The sequence below is a fragment of the Humulus lupulus genome, chromosome 3, assembly GCF_963169125.1.
Source record: "Humulus lupulus chromosome 3, drHumLupu1.1, whole genome shotgun sequence".
Taxonomy (NCBI): Eukaryota; Viridiplantae; Streptophyta; class Magnoliopsida; order Rosales; family Cannabaceae; genus Humulus; species Humulus lupulus.
The window spans coordinates 160,139,888-160,156,234 of record NC_084795.1 but is presented as its reverse complement, the minus strand read 5'-3'; positions in this window follow the sequence as shown (position 1 = coordinate 160,156,234).

Below are 16,347 nucleotides of genomic sequence, written 5' to 3'. Positions count from 1 at the left end.
CGCATTATTATGTGGGTAGATCTGCAGCGAGTGATTTAAGGCGATCCTAGGGAGCTAAATAGCAGGAAAGTCACAACAGGGCTTAATATTTGACTTTGGATAAGTGAGGGGTATTTTAGGTATCGGCTAGTTATTTAGACTATCAGGTTATGGAAATAAATATATGGAGATATACTTGAGGTTAGGAGGCTTAGGCGGGAATAGTGGGGAATTTTACCATTTTGCCCTCGGGGACGTTTCCGGTACCCCGAGCTTCGGGATTGATCTAATTAGCTAAGATTAGACTAAGTTATCAGAAAGTAGTAGATCAAAAGACCCAAACCAACCCATGTTCTCTCTTCTCCTCTCTTCTCTTTTCTCTCCCAAGAAAACTATAAGGAACTAAGGTGAATTCAGCTGCAAATCTTGTGATTTGAGCTGAAGTTTGAGGAATTAGCTCAGCACTAACCAAGGAGCACTCAACAAAGGCCAAGGTAAGAATTAAGTTTTGTTTAAGGGTGTTAGAATTCTGAGTTTTGGTTAAATATTAAGGGTGTTTGTGGTTTGAATATTTAAGGACTGAATTGGAGCTAAGAAGCTTGGGTTTTGGCTCAGAAGTTGTTAAGAAGGTGGTTCATCAAAGAAGGTAAACTTCAATTCGTAATCTACAGGTTAAAATTTGAGTTTGCATGACTGGTTTTTGTCTTTTGAGCTGCTGGGTTTTAGAAATTAAAATGAGATTTTAATGGGTTTTAAGTTGGATTTCTGTTGGGTTATGCTGTTAGAATCATGTTAAAAGTCTTGTGATTAATAGGTTTTGGATTTAGGGTGCTTTGGGGTGGTTTTGAATAAGGTTAGGATGTTAGATAGGGTGGTTTTTTGGGCACGAAGGGTAGGGTTGCGGCTCTGTTCTAGAGTGTTGCGGCCCTATGAAGCGGAGAAGTTAGGGAGGCTCGGCCAAAGGGGAGCGCCGCGGGCCACAGGGCAGGGCCGTGGTGCGTGTCTGTCTTCTGAAGGGCTTGTTTTCTGTTTTAGGGGGGGTCGCGGCTAGGTTTCAAGGGCCACATACCTTAGGTGCATTTCCAATCTTTTGGGGATTTTAAGCGCGGGAACTTAACCTAGGGTGCTCGAGATCGATTTCACCACCGTGCTTGGTGGAATTTGATGTCCCAAAAGCTAGCATTGTACCCAGAAACCTCTATTTGAATATTAATGGAATCCATTGCCTTGGTTGTGACTAGGCGATAAGCTAGGGCTCAGGAAATGGATCGTGCTCGAGAGACGTTGCTTGTAGACACTGAACGTGGAAATTAAAGGTAAGAAAACTTCACCTGGTTATGTAATTGTAATGGGACTAAGGGTTCCCTAATATGTATGCTTTGAAAGGATGGTATTACGCCATGTAAACAGTAAACCAACGGCCTAAGAGTGCCAAGGTTACACTAGCGCACAGGGCGCGACTCGGCCATTGGTAATCGAGGATAGCTTATTATGCACTGAGCTCAGTTTAAGCGGGCCAGAGTCAGTGGGGTAAACAGAGGGTGCGGCCTAAGTTGTCGGCCCTGATAATCATGTAGCTTAATTGTTATTAATGTTTAATTGCATCTTTGACTCTGAGTACATGTTATGTGGTTAATATGAGTGTTAAGTGTTTGATCATGCCTAAAGAATTAATTATCTGTTATTGTTGTTTGTGATGCATATTATGTTTTCTTGCTGAGCCTTGGCTCATGGGTGCTACGTGGTGCAGGTAAAGGCAAGGGCAAACTTGATCATCCCTAACTTGGAGAGCTCTGTGAGCTTATTGTACATGACTAGCTGCTCAGCCGCCACGGTTGAGGGGAAGGCAGGAACAGGGGAACCAGAAATATCTGTTTTGCCTTAGAATGGCTGATGGTTGTCTGTATTTTAGAAATTCTGTAAACCGACTTGTAAACATTATTTCCTTTTTGGGATCCCATGTGTAAAACTGTTTAATTATATAAAATGTACCTTTTGAGATCAAAACCCTTTTTAACCCTAGCACATTCATGGTTAGTGACACGTTTTTAATTAAATGACTTGATTAGTAAGTCCTGCACCTTTATAAGTACACAGTGTAGCGGTCTTGGCTATCCAGGGCGTTACAACTTGGTATCAAAGCATCCTAGGTTTAAGGGTTCTTGAAGACCGGCTGGACATGTACATTCTCTGCTAGAGACAAGCTCGATTCAGGGTTTGGTAATGTGTATATGTACTTATATGCTTATATGCCTGAAATGAGTTATGAATGTTGTTATTTATTGGATTAATAGGATGTATGAGATACTGATAGGGCGTAGCCCTTGACGAAAATATCAAGGCTTGCTTATTAGGATCACAGTGCATGTAAATGAATATTTGAATGATTAATTGTATATTGTGCATGGATGAATGCTTTTATCTTAGCTGTTGTGTGGTAATGTTGGGGCATGCTTATTAGCAGTCGGTGCATGTGGATGAATGCCTATATTTTGATTGATTGTGATTGGTTATGTTCCTTTGATGGATTTTGGAGAAACTTTTGCCCTGTCATCATGGTTTGACTGTCGAGTCGTTGATTGCAGATTGACTTGGATAGCTATGCGTCCAAGAAAATCTACTCGACTAGCCGGCACTAGGTCTGGGACCGGGGGTGATGACCAGGGCCAGATCCTCCGCTAGTTCCTGAGAACTGGCAACAACTCATGGCAGACATGCAAGCTCGATTACAGAGCCAAGATGAATAGATTCGTCTACTGTGACAGCAGGCTCCATCAGGGAGCACTGCCCCTATTGTACCACCTGCAGTGGTACCAGTTGTACAGTCTGGGGAGGTTGGGAATAGGTAGGAGCCGTTATATGAGCGGTTCAGGAAGCAGCAACCTCCAATCTTTGAGGGGGGACCTGATCCATTGAAGGCTGAGCAATGGCTAACTATGATCACAACTATCTTGGATTTTATGAGGATAGAGGGACATGATAGAGTGGCCTGTGCCACGTATATGTTGAGAGAGGATGCCTGCATTTGGTGGGAGGTGGCTTCACAGACCAGGGATGTCACTACTTTGAGTTGGGAAGGCTTTAGAGACTTGTTTAGCCAGAAATACTACAATGTTGCTGTGAGGGCAGCAAAAGTTAATGAGTTTGTGGGTTTGGTGCAGGGCAATATGACTGTTACAGAGTATGCCCTAAAGTTTGACAGGCTTGCGAAGTTTGCACTAGATCTTGTGCCTACTGATGCTGCTAGGCATGATGGATTTATCAGGGGGCTTAATGCTGTGATATCCCGGGATGTTAGGATTACAACGGTACCTGGAGGAACAACTTATGCCCAGGCTGTTGAGAAGGCTCTTACCACTGAGGAAGCGGAGAACAAGATTTGGAGGGAAAGTGTAGTGAGGCACGGGGGTCGTAGAGTGGTGCCTCCTTATTCAGGGACAAGTAGGGGCAGAGGCCCCAGTGACTTCAATAGAAAGACTCCTGACACTTCGACCGCTGCTGGTCCTGATAGGAGGGGTCAGGGTGGTCAGGGTGGCCGTCAAGGTGGCGGCGAGGCGTGGCGGACCTATCCAGAGTGCCCGAGGTGTAGAAGGCGTCACCTGGGCGAATGTTGGGCCAAAGCTTGTTTTGTGTGCGGAACAGTGGGGCATCTCAAGAAAGACTGCCCAACAGTGAAGAAAGGTGAGGTAGGGAAAGTGGATAGCTTGACTCCAGCTTGAGTATTCACTTTGATGCAAGCAGAGGCCGAGGCTAGTCCCTCGGTAGTGACAGGTCAGCTTTCTAGCGCTGGTTCTCCTTTTATCGTATTGATTGATTCTGGTGCTACACATTCCTTTGTTTCTAGTAAAGTGATTGGTAGATTGTGTAGACCTAGTGAATATCGAACTACGGGGTTTGGGACTTTACTGCCTACAGGGGAACTGGTAATTTCTAGGAGATGGATTAGGGCACTGCCAGTGATGGTGGATAGTAGGGAGCTTTCTGTGGATTTGATTGAGTTAGACATGGAGGATTTTGACATGATTCTAGGGATGGACTGGTTGGTCAGATATGGGGCTACTATTGACTGTAGGAAGAAGATGGTGACCTTTGAGCCTGAGGGCGAGGATCCTTTTGTCTTTGTGGGTGCGGTAAGTGGACCCCGCGTACCCATGATTTCTGCATTGAGAGCCAGAGACTTGTTGCAGGGGGGATGCATAGGTTTTCTGGCCAGTGTAGTGGATACCACTAGGGTTCTGCCAGCAGGGCCAGGAGAGACCAGATTGGTGTGTGAGTTTTTGGACGTATTTCCTGAGGATCTACCAGGGTTGCCGCCGCGCAGGGAGATTCAGTTTGAGATTGAGTTAGCACCGGGGACGAAGCCAGTATCAAGGACACCATATAGAATGGCACCAGCAGAGTTGAAGGAACTAATAATACAGTTGCAGGAACTTCTGGATTTGGGGTTCATCAGACCTAGTTATTCACCATGGGGCACTCCAGTGTTGTTTGTTAAGAAGAAGGACGAGACTCTGAGGATGTGTATAGACTACAGAGAATTGAACAAGTTGACTATCAAGAATAAGTACCCTCTACCGAGGATTGATGACCTGTTCGATCAGCTACAGGGAAAGACGATGTTCTCAAAGATTGATCTACGATCTGGTTATCACCAGCTGAGGATCAAAGATGAGGATATACCGAAGACGGCCTTCCGGACGCGATATGGACACTATGAGTTCTTGGTCATGTCTTTTGGTTTGACCAATGCCCCGACAGCTTTTATGGATTTGATGAACAAGGTGTTCAAGGACTTCTTGGATCAATTCGTCATTGTCTTCATCGACGACATCTTGGTATATTCCAATTCAGCAGCAGAGCATGAACAGCATCTTCGACGGGTTTTACAGAGATTAAGGGAACATCAGTTATATGCTAAGTTTAAGAAGTATGAATTTTGGCTACTAGAGGTGACTTTCCTTGGGCATATAGTTGGTGCAGAAGGGATTAAGGTGGATCCGTCCAAGGTGGAAGCAATGAGAGATTGGCCGAGGCCAAGGAACGCCTCAGAGGTGTGGAGTTTCCTTGGGTTGGCAGGTTATTATAAGCGGTTTGTGGAGGGATTCTCAAAGATTGCTTCACCGATGACAGAATTGACAAAAAAGAATCAGAGGTTTGTTTGGTCAGAGAAGTGTGAGAACAGTTTCCAAGAATTGAAGCGACGACTTATTTCTACGCCTGTGCTGAGTCTTCCTTCGGAGGAAGGAAAGTTTGTGGTTTACTATGATGCATCGAGGATGGGTTTAGGTTGCGTGCTGATGCAAAATGAGAAAGTTATAGCTTATGCATCGCGGCAGCTGAAGGAGTATGAATAGCAGTATTCTACTCATGATTTGGAACTAGCAGCAGTGGTATTCACACTGAAGGTGTGGCGTCATTACTTGTATGGGGAGAAGTGTGAGATATACACTGACCATAAGAGTCTGAAGTACTTCTTCACCCAGAAGGATCTGAATATGAGGCAAAGGCGTAGGCTAGAGTTAGTTAAGGAATATGATTGTGATATACTGTATCACCCAGGGAAAGCCAATGTTGTAGCAGATGCATTGAGCCGGAGGGGCCCAGGACAATTGTACAGTTCCACCCAGATCTCGAGAGAGTTAGCTGATGAGATGGCCAGGGCAAAGATAGAATTGGTGGTGGGTCAGTTGGCTAATATTTCCTTGCAGTCGACCCTGCTAGAGAGGATAAAGGAGGGACAATTGGTAAATGCGCAGTTGCAAGATGTTAGGCAGCATGTCCTAGCTGGGACAGCTAAGGATTATTCTGTTTCTGAGACTGGCATACTTTGATATCAGGGTCGGATTTGTGTTCCGGCAGATGAGGGGATCAGACGAGAGATACTGGATGAGTCTCACACTACGCCATACTCGCTTCATCCGGGTACCACGAAGATGTATCAGGATCTATGGACATTATATTGGTGGCCCGGGATGAAGAAGGATGTGGTAGAGTATGTGTCTAGATGTTTAACATGTCAGCAGGTAAAGGTTGAGCATCAGCGGCCAGCGGGATTGCTTCAGCCTTTGGGTATCCCAGAGTGGAAGTGGGAGGACATCACGATGGATTTTGTGGTAGGACTACCCAGGACAGTGGGACTTTGTGACTCGGTGTGGGTGATAGTAGACAGATACACCAAATCAGCTCATTTTCTGCCAGTGAAGTCGACCTATACAGTGGAACAGTATGCAGAGTTGTATGTAAGGGAGATAGTTCATCTCCATGGGGTTCCAAAGTCTATTGTATCTTATCGAGATCCTATCTTTACCTCTAATTTTTGGGGAGCTCTACAGAGAGCTATGGGAACCCAGTTGAAGTTTAGCACAGCTTTCCATCCTTAGATTGATGGACAGTCTGAGAGGATGATTCAGGTGTTGGAAGACATGCTTAGGGCGTGTGTGATTGATTTCGAGGGATCTTGGAGTAAGTATCTACCATTGATTGAGTTCTCGTGTAACAACAGTTATCAATCCACGATTGGAGTGGCTCCTTATGAAATGTTATATGGGAGAAAGTGTAGATCACCCATTCATTAGGATGAGATGGGTGAGAGGAGGTACTTAGGGCCATATATGGTTCAGAAGACTAATGAGGCTATTGAGAAGATTCTTGCCAGAATGCTTGCTTCGCAGAGTAGATAGAAAAGCTACGTTGATCCTAAGCGTAGGGACATGGAGTTCCAGGTTGGGGACCACGTGTTTCTGCGAGTTTCACCATTGAGAGAGGTAAGGAGATTTGGAGTAAAGGGCAAGCTGAGCCCTCGGTTTGTTGGACCTTTCGAGATCCTAGAGAGGATTGGACAGGTGGCTTACAGGTTGGCCTTGCCACCGTCCCTATCAAGAGTTCATGATGTGTTACATGTCTCCATGTTGCAGAAGTATGTTTCAAATACGACGCATATGCTGAAGTATGAGGACTTAGAGTTACAGATAGATTTGTCCTATGAAGAGCGACCAGTTCAAATTTTGGATCGAAAGGACAAAGTTCTACGGAATAAGACGATTCCGTTAGTTAAAGTGTTATGGAAAAATAGCAAGGTCGAGGAAGCGACCTGGGAGTTAGAGGCAGCGATGCGGGATCAGTATCCCAAGCTATTCAGGTAAATTTCAAGGGCGAAATTCTCAGTAGGAGTGGATAGTTGTAACGACCCAAAATCACTAATATGGCTTAAGGGCCTTGATTAGTGTCCCGGGAGGGCATAGTTGGTTTATGTGTGAATTTATTGATTTAATGTATGATTATATGAATGTAAATGTGGTTAAATGTTATATCTGTGAGAACCACATTATTATTTGGGTAGATCTGCAGCGAGTGATTTGAGGCGATCCTAGGGAGCTAGATAGCAGGAAAGTCACAACAGGGCTTAATATTTGACTTTGGATAAGTCAGGGGTATTTTAGGTATCGGGTAGTAATTTAGACTATCGGGTTATGGAAATAAATATATGGAGATATACTTGAGGTTAGGAGGCTTAGGCGGGAATAGTGGGGAATTTTACCATTTTTCCCTCAGGGACGTTTCCGGTACCCCGAGCCTCGGGATTGATCTAATTAGCTAAGATTAGACTAAGTTATCAGAAAGTAGTAGATCAAAAGACCCAAACCGACCCATATTCTCTCTTCTCCTCTCTTCTCTTTTCTCTCCCAAGAAAACTATAAGGAACTAAGGTGAATTCAGCTGCAAATCTTGTGATTTGAGCTGAAGTTTGAGGAATTAGCTCAGCACTAACCAAGGAGCACTCAACAAAGGCCAAGGTAAGAATTAAGTTTTGTTTAAGGGTGTTAGAATTCTGAGTTTTGGTTAAATATTAAGGGTGTTTGTGGTTTGAATATTTAAGGACTGAATTGGAGCTAAGAAGCTTGGGTTTTGGCTTAGAAGTTGTTAAGAAGGTGGTTCATCAAAGAAGGTAAACTTCAATTCGTAATCTAGAGGTTAAAATTTGAGTTTGCATGACTGGTTTTTGTGTTTTGAGCTGCTGGGTTTTAGAAATCAAAATGAGATTTTAATGGGTTTTAAGTTGGGCTTCTGAAGGGCTTGTTTTCTATTTTAGGGGCGGGCCGCGGCTAGGTTTCAAGGGCCGTAGCCCTTAGGTGCATTTATGATCTTTTGGGGATTTTAAGCGCGGGAACTTAACCTAGGGTGCTCGGGATCGATTTCACCGCCGTGTTTGGTGGAATTTGATGTCCCGGAAGCTAGCATTGTACCCGAAAACCTCTATTTGAATATTTATGGAATCCATTGCCTTGGTTGTGACTAGGCGATAAGCTAGGGCTCGGGAAATGGATCGTGCTCGAGAGACGTCGCTTGTAGACACTGAACATGGAAATTAAAGGTAAGAAAACTGCACCCGGTTATGTAATTGTAATGGGACTAAGGGTTCCCTAATATGTATGCTTTGAAAGGATGGTATTACGCCATGTAAACAGTAAACCAACGGCCTAAGAGTGCCAAGGTTACACTAGCGCACAGGGCGCGGCTCGGCCACTGGTAGCCGAGGACAGCTTATTATGCACTGAGCTCGGTTTAAGCGGGCCGAAGTCAATGGGGTAAACAGAGGGTGCGACCTAAGTTTTCGGCCCTGATAATCATGTAGCTTAATTGTTATTAACGTTTAATTGCATCTTTGACTCTGAGTACATGTTATGTGGTTAATATGAGTGTTAAGTGTTTGATCATGCCTAAAGAATTAATTATCTGTTATTGTTGTTTGTGATGCATATTATGTTTTCTTGCTGAGCCTTGGCTCACGGGTGCTACGTGGTGCAGGTAAAGGCAAGGGAAAACGTGATCAGCCCTGACTTGGAGAGCTCTGTGAGCTGATTGTACATGACCAGCTGCTCAGTTGCCATGGTTGAGGGGAAGGCAGGAACAAGGGAACCAGAAATGTCTGTTTTGCCTTAGAATGGCTGATGGTTGTCTATATTTTGGAAATTCTGTAAACCGACTTGTAAACACTGTCCTTTTTGGGATCCCATGTGTAAAACTGTTTAATTATATAAAATGTACCTTTTGAGACCAAAACCCTTTTTAACCCTAGCACTTTCATGGTTAGTGACACGTTTTTAATTAAATGACTTGATTAGCAAGTCCTGCACCTTTATAAGTACACAGTGTAGCGGTCTTGGCTATCCAGGGCGTTACAATAACTCTATGTGCATATGCTAGTTTTCTTACCTCACGATGGTCGAGTGTGATCCTCTTTCCCGAGCTTCACAGAACTCCTAGTCACAACATAGATGGAACACTTATTAAGGACTAAGTCTCAATCACGGGTTTCAAAACTAAACCCTAGCTCTCAAGACCTCTCATTCCATGCCACCAGGTAATGGATTTGTCCCCCGAGCCCACAAGTGAGTTCCTGAATCCCTAAACAAATGCACCTTAAAACTTCATGAGCGCCGCAACTCTAAACGATCCGTGAACCCCTTCTAAAATTTGTGCATTTTGAGTCGCGACACTCCCACAAATAGAGAGCTTTCCTTATAAAAAATTCTCACATTAGTGTTTAGGTGCCCTTTGGAAGGGCACCGGCACCACGACGGTCAGAGGGCAAACCGTGCCCTCAAGGAAACTCAAGCGGGTCATGGCACTCTTCCCAAGCGCCGCGACGCTACCACGAAAAACCCCAAACTGCTTTTTTCCAAACATTCCAATCCCAAAGTTTCGATCCCAAAACAGATTCCCAGCAGATTTTACCTAATAATTCGACCACAATGAGGATTATAACCCTAGAACAACATCCAAACCTCTCTAAAACACCCAAAGACACAAAGATACCAAGATTTACCATTTGAGCTTTGAACATTAAAAGCTTACCCAAAATCCGAGAATCCTAGCCAAGATTTCGAACTCACACTCAGTTCCAAGCTCAGAACAGCCACCAAATCACGTCTCCATCATGACTAACTACTCCAAATCCCTTAAAAGCTTCAAACCAACATGATTTAGCTTACACTCAAAATATTCAAAAACACCTCAAATATAAATGAAAATAGAGCAAATAACTTTCTTACATCCTTTGAATTCGAATTCCCTAAGTCAAATGGATTTCCAACAGCTACCAATCCCATTTTACTAGCTTCAATTATTTCCAAAGCCCTCAAAATTCCCAAGACTTGGTTTGCCTTAAGTCTTTCTTTGTGCTTAAGGAGTGAGAGAGAATAAGATCCCCAAGGATAGTGGCTAGAGCGTAAAGGAGCGATGGCTGCCAATACTTAGCCTATTTTCCTATCAAATAGGTTAAATGACCATTTTGCCCCTAGCTCAAATACCCCACTAATTAACCCCAAGGGCATTTTGGCCATTTAGCCTAATTCCCCACTAGACCTCAAATTGTACCCTTAATCTCCAAATTAACAAACCAATCATCCAATACAATTTATTTCCCATCAAATACTCTCATTTATCAATAAATCTTGAAGTGTGTAAAATTACCAAAATACTCATTGGCTTATCTCGAGCCAAGTATTAATCTCTGTTGTGACTTTCCGCTAAAATTGCCCAAAAAGATCCACTCCTGTCGAATATCACAAATATATCCACATAATCATGTGGTCTCAAGCATATAGCACATAAAATACAAATATACCATCAACGGGTCAAAATTACGAAAATGCCCATTTTTAACAAAAGCGGGTCTTTAAACACATTTAATACACATAATCATGCATACTCGATTATATATTAATATAATCCACATATTTGTCCCACGTGCCCTTTCGGCACACTAATCCAAGCACTTAATCTTATTAGGAGTTTTGGGACGTTACAACAGGTGTTGCATTGTCGCTCAATCACTAATCGTTCTCCATGGGAAGGATGACGTTTATTCTTAGGCCTTCCTTGTTTTATCTTCTTTGGGCGGCTGAAAGGATTTTTCTCATCTAGTGTTCTTACTGTCATGCACTTGATGTCTTCAGGGATAGTCCATTCATCCTCATTACCATAAGCGTATATAGTTTCTACATAAGAGGCTTTCCTTGACTCTATCTTGTAATACTCAAATTTCATGGAGTATATGTTCACATTTCTTTTTAATGATGTGCATAATGCATGACGACATATAATACCAATTATTTGAAATACACAACATGTACAGGCCTTATTCAATAAATCTACCTCCCCATTGTGCTCACCATCCAACACATGAAACTCATGTTGCCCCATAGTATAAATAATCTGGCCTTTTCTGCCATTGCAACTAATTTGACCTCATATGTCGGTGCCAGAAAAGTGTTACTCTTCTTGCTAGTTTCTCTTCTATCACAAAACCATGTTTGGAGTGTGAATAGAATATACTCCACAAATGTAGTTATTGGGTAGCTTCATGCGTCCCTAGTCTTGTTGTTAAAGCTTTCGACATAATTGTTTATCATTATATTGTACCTAATTACAAATGAAATTAAACTATTGTCTCTATACATAAATTAAACCATTACAAATGAAGTTAAATAAATGTAATTAGTTCTTATACCTATTTCCGGGAAAGTAAGCTCGTGACCACCTATTGAAACCAATGCCTTCTAAATATTGCGCTATAGCTAGGTCTTTCGCCTTTATCTTCTCAAAATGATGAGAAAACTCGGATTTTCTAAAAGAGTATGCCGCCAAGTACATCTCTTTATGACAGTGATCTATCTTGAATTTTGCAACAACATTCATACTAATGTGGTGGTAACAAGCACCATGATATGCATTTGGGAAAATTTTCTCCAACACGTGCGTAATACCTGCATGCCTATCAGATACAAAAGCCAAGTCATCAACTTCTTCAAGTGCTTCTTTCAACTTTGACATGAAATACGTCCAAGAGTAATGATTTTTTCTATCCACAATCCCAAAAGCAACTGGATACAAATGGTTTGCATCCAATGCAACTGCACATAACATTTGTTCACCGTATTTTGTCTTCAAAAAAGTGTCGTCCACACATAGTACAAGACTACATGTATGAAACCCCCTTACACTAACTCCTAATGCAAAAAAAAAAAAAAATACTTGAATCGGTCATCCTCAGTTACAAAATTTGTCAATGTACCTGGGTTTTTCTGTTTTAGCATGTACAAGTATGACAGTAGCTTTTGATAGGACGATTCAAGTGTCCCCCTCACATACATAAGAGCTTTATGTCGGCATCTCCAAGCTTTTTTGTATGATAACTCAATTTCATAATCATTCTTTATGTTCACTCTTATGTTGTTTGTCATGTTGTCATTCGATCCGGTTTCATATTTCTTCCTTATGTAGTGCCCAATAACCCAAGGTGTTGCTTGATGATGGTCTTTATGTCTAAGTTCAAGTGAACAAGTGTGTTTGTTGGTGAAGCGAGTAATGTTAAACATCTCAGATTTGGGTAACTTTTTCCCCCTCAATCTCCACTAGCAATTAAGATCCCTACAAGTAATATACCAAACTAATATACCGGATTTCTTCATGACAAACTCAAATTTCTGCTTCATTGCATACAAATGGGCTTTTGTTTTCAAGTCTAGCTTGTTCTCAAAAACTTGGCTTACCTTTATTGCTCCACAACTCACTCTAGATGACATTGGGATAACATACAATGGACATGGGAGATCTTCTCCATAATATATTGGAACAGTCCATCTTTTGTCGTGATACTGGGTATGTGGCTGACTACTTTCTGATCCAATAGTATTTCGTTCTTGGCTTTTTCATTATGTGTGGGTTTAGTTGGATTTTGATTATCTTCAATTGACTATCTACGTACGATGGCATGACCGTCGACCCTAACATCCTCAGTATTGTCTTCGGAACTACTACACCCCTTAACTACGTCATCATCCTCAACCAAATGAAAAACTGGATCATCATTGACATAGGGATCGTACTCATAACATTTCCCAAGCAGATTTTCTGTTTTTGGATTAAAAGTCTCTTGATGACTACGACCCTCCACCCTTATACTTGGGCGAGGAGCTGTATCTGGAGCAACTGTTTGGATCTGACTCACAAATTTTGGGTTAACACTTGCTCTAGGAGATGGATCAAGAATGCCATTGTTCTTTGGAATCTTAGTAACACATAAAGGAACTCGATGTTTTATGGACTTGGAATTTTCTGATACAAAAGCGGTCACTCCTTCATCATCTTTGATTTCATGGGGATCTAAGCAGAAATCACAGCATGTAACAGGGATTTCCAACTTTAAGTCAAACAATGAAGTATCCACGTTCAGCTTAGAAGACAGCTTATCCAACAATTGTGTGTAACTAACATCAGTTTGTACTTGAATAATAACATTAGAACCCCTTTTGAAAGTCCATTTATCTCCTTTTTTTCCTAAGGAAAAAGTAGCGCGGTCTTCCACGTTTGAGATCACCGTTTACAATAGTGTACATATATGTGCTCACTAGAAGTGCAATAGAAAGACCACCATCAAGCAGCACCTTGGGTCGTTGGGCACCTTATCAAGAACAAATATGCTACTGATGGCACTAGCTACATGGAAAACAACATAAAGGAGGATATGAAGAAATCTTTTGGGATTGGTACGAGTTATATGAAGGCATGGAGATGTAGAGAGAAGGCACTTGGTTATGTCAGTGGGGCATCTGAATAATCCTACTCCAAGTTACCTTCTTACTTTCACATGTTGCAGCAAAAGAATCCAGGTACAATAACCGATTTTGTCACTAAGGATGGTCGCTTTATTTATTGTTTCTTCTCACTTGGAGTTTGTAGAAAGGGATTTACATCATGTCTTCCTGTGATATGTGTGGATGACACTTTCTTGAAGACGAGGTATGGAGGCCACATGTTGTGTGTTGTTGCATTAGATGCGAATAGCCACATTTATCCGATTGCGTTCGCATTGGTGGACAGTGAGAATCACAATTCTTGGAAGTATTTCATGATGAAATTGAAGGAAGTCATTGGAGTTGTTGATATTCTGGCTTTTGTATCAGACAGGCATGCTAGCATTATTCATCCTCTTGAGATAGTCTTTCCTGATGCCTACCATGATGCATGCTACCATCATATAAGTATGAATGTAATCGCTAAGTTCAAGATTGATCACTGTCACACGAAGATGTGGAATGCGGCATATGCATTTCAGAAGTCAAAATTTCATAGGTTCTTTGACAATATAAAGCAAATGGATCTTGCCATAGGTCAATATCTCAAGGGTATTGGCTTTGATAAGTGGACTCGTGCTTACTTTCCTGGGAATCAATACAATATAATGACAAGCAACTGCGCTGAAAGCTTCAACAACAAAACCAGAGACAAAAGAACCTTCCTAGACACTACTTTTGTGGAATTCATTCGTTTCACACTTCATTCATGGTTTTTTGGGCGCCGTGATGAGGTATAGAAGTGCACATCCAAATTATCACCAATAATGGAGAAAGATTTGGCAGGTATTGCAGCTGATGCAAGGTACTTGAAAGTCCAGGCTCTTGGACATTTCAAATTTTATGTGGTTGACCTAAATGGTGATGGTGAAGTGAATTTGATGACCAAATCATGATCTTGTGGCATGTTTGAGATTATAGGGATACCTTGTGTTCATGAAGTGGCTGCAGCCATCAACCGTGGTATCAACATTTACTCATTGTGTTCCCCATTCTACACTACTAAGATGTGGAGGGAGTCGTATAAAGAAAAATTTACCCATTCAACAACGGAAGGACGATCAACTGCAAACAACATAAGACATTGATTTAATTAAAATAATAATAAAAGATAAACATATAGCTAAACATAACTTATTAACGTCAATCAAATATAACTTACAGTGCCCTTCGATAACATCGGTGAGAGAACAACCTTGGTGAAATCCTTATTCTTCCGGTTCAACCAACTAAGCATCTTTGGGACCATATTTCTTGAGCTCACAACAAACTCCATCGCAAGCTGCTGAATGGCCTCATATGCCCAATACTGTAACGCCAGGGCATAGCCATAAAAACTATACTTTGACTCTTGTTGCACCTTGGCATCCTTCTTTTTTTCATGGTTAGCCTTCTGGCGCTGCATGTCATTCTTACAAGAATTTAAAAGCCTCTTGTAAGAAAACTTCCCCCATGAATAGTTGAAGAAGTAGCCTATGTCCTCAACCATTTTCAATATATCTCGCCATATATTCAACTTTCCCTCTATGGTATTTAGAACCCCCTCAACCAACAAATAGATACCTAGCTTGTACACATCTTTGACCACAATACAAGTTTTGAAAGCATTCTTCAATTGTAGGAGATTTACTTTCTCAGCATCATTGAAATACTCCTTTATCAAGCGGTCACTGGCCATACGCTCATCCAACTCTGCTTGTGACGATGCAGAACTAAAATTCAACCCTGTCACTAGAGCAAACTCTCCTATGCCGAATCTACATGACTTGGAGCCCAAAAAGAAATGCACCTCTTCTTCTTTTTTACTTGTGATAACTCTAGCAATTAGAGTTATTTTTATGCTTTTAAACTTATATTTTTATCAAGAAAGAGTGGTTTAGGGTGTTTTGTAGTGTCTTTATTTTAGTTTTGTCAAATATTAAATATAATAAGATAATATTAAATATTAGTATAATGCTGGAAAAATATATCCTCAATTATGAAATTCGGCCTTGGTAGGTGGTTGGTAGAATTTTGGACATTTAGAAAGAAATTGAAGTTTTAAATGGTCTCAGCAGGAGGGAGTGCTGCAGCATTGCAGTAGCATCGCGTCTGCCCAGTCAGCTGCTTCAAGGGCCCACGTGGGAAAGTAATTGGCCAACTCGGTTTTTTATTTATTTATGTAATTTGGGTTGAGAAATAATTAAAAGGGTTTTGGGCCATTAAAAGCTTGTGGACCCATTGGGCTTTAAAAGAAAGAAGAAAAGAAGAAGAAGAAAGAAAACAAAGGCCCACGTGGGGCAAAAAGGACCAAGGGATAGGAAACCTATTATCATCATCTTTTTCCCTAACTAGAAAAAGAAACACGTTGAGACCAAGAAACAAGAGCAGCCGCCTGATATATTTGGAGAAGTATATACATATATATTTGGGGTAGAGCTTTAAAACGTGAAGGAGAAGAAGAAAAGCAAAGAGAAAAAGCTAGAAGAAAAAGACAACTTGGAGACATCCAATTGGCTTGCCTTTCTTACTCCACTCTTAGTTTTTCTTTAATTTATCTTTTAAATTTATGATTATGGATTGTTATTATTTGGGTATTTTTGAGATTGTATTCATGAGCTAAACTCTATATAGCTAGGATAATTTGAACCATATTATGTGAATTTTCTTGGTACGTTGAGATTGATGCTTATGCAATTTTAGGTTTATTCATTCAAATATTTCTCATGATTAATACTTGCTAATGATTGAT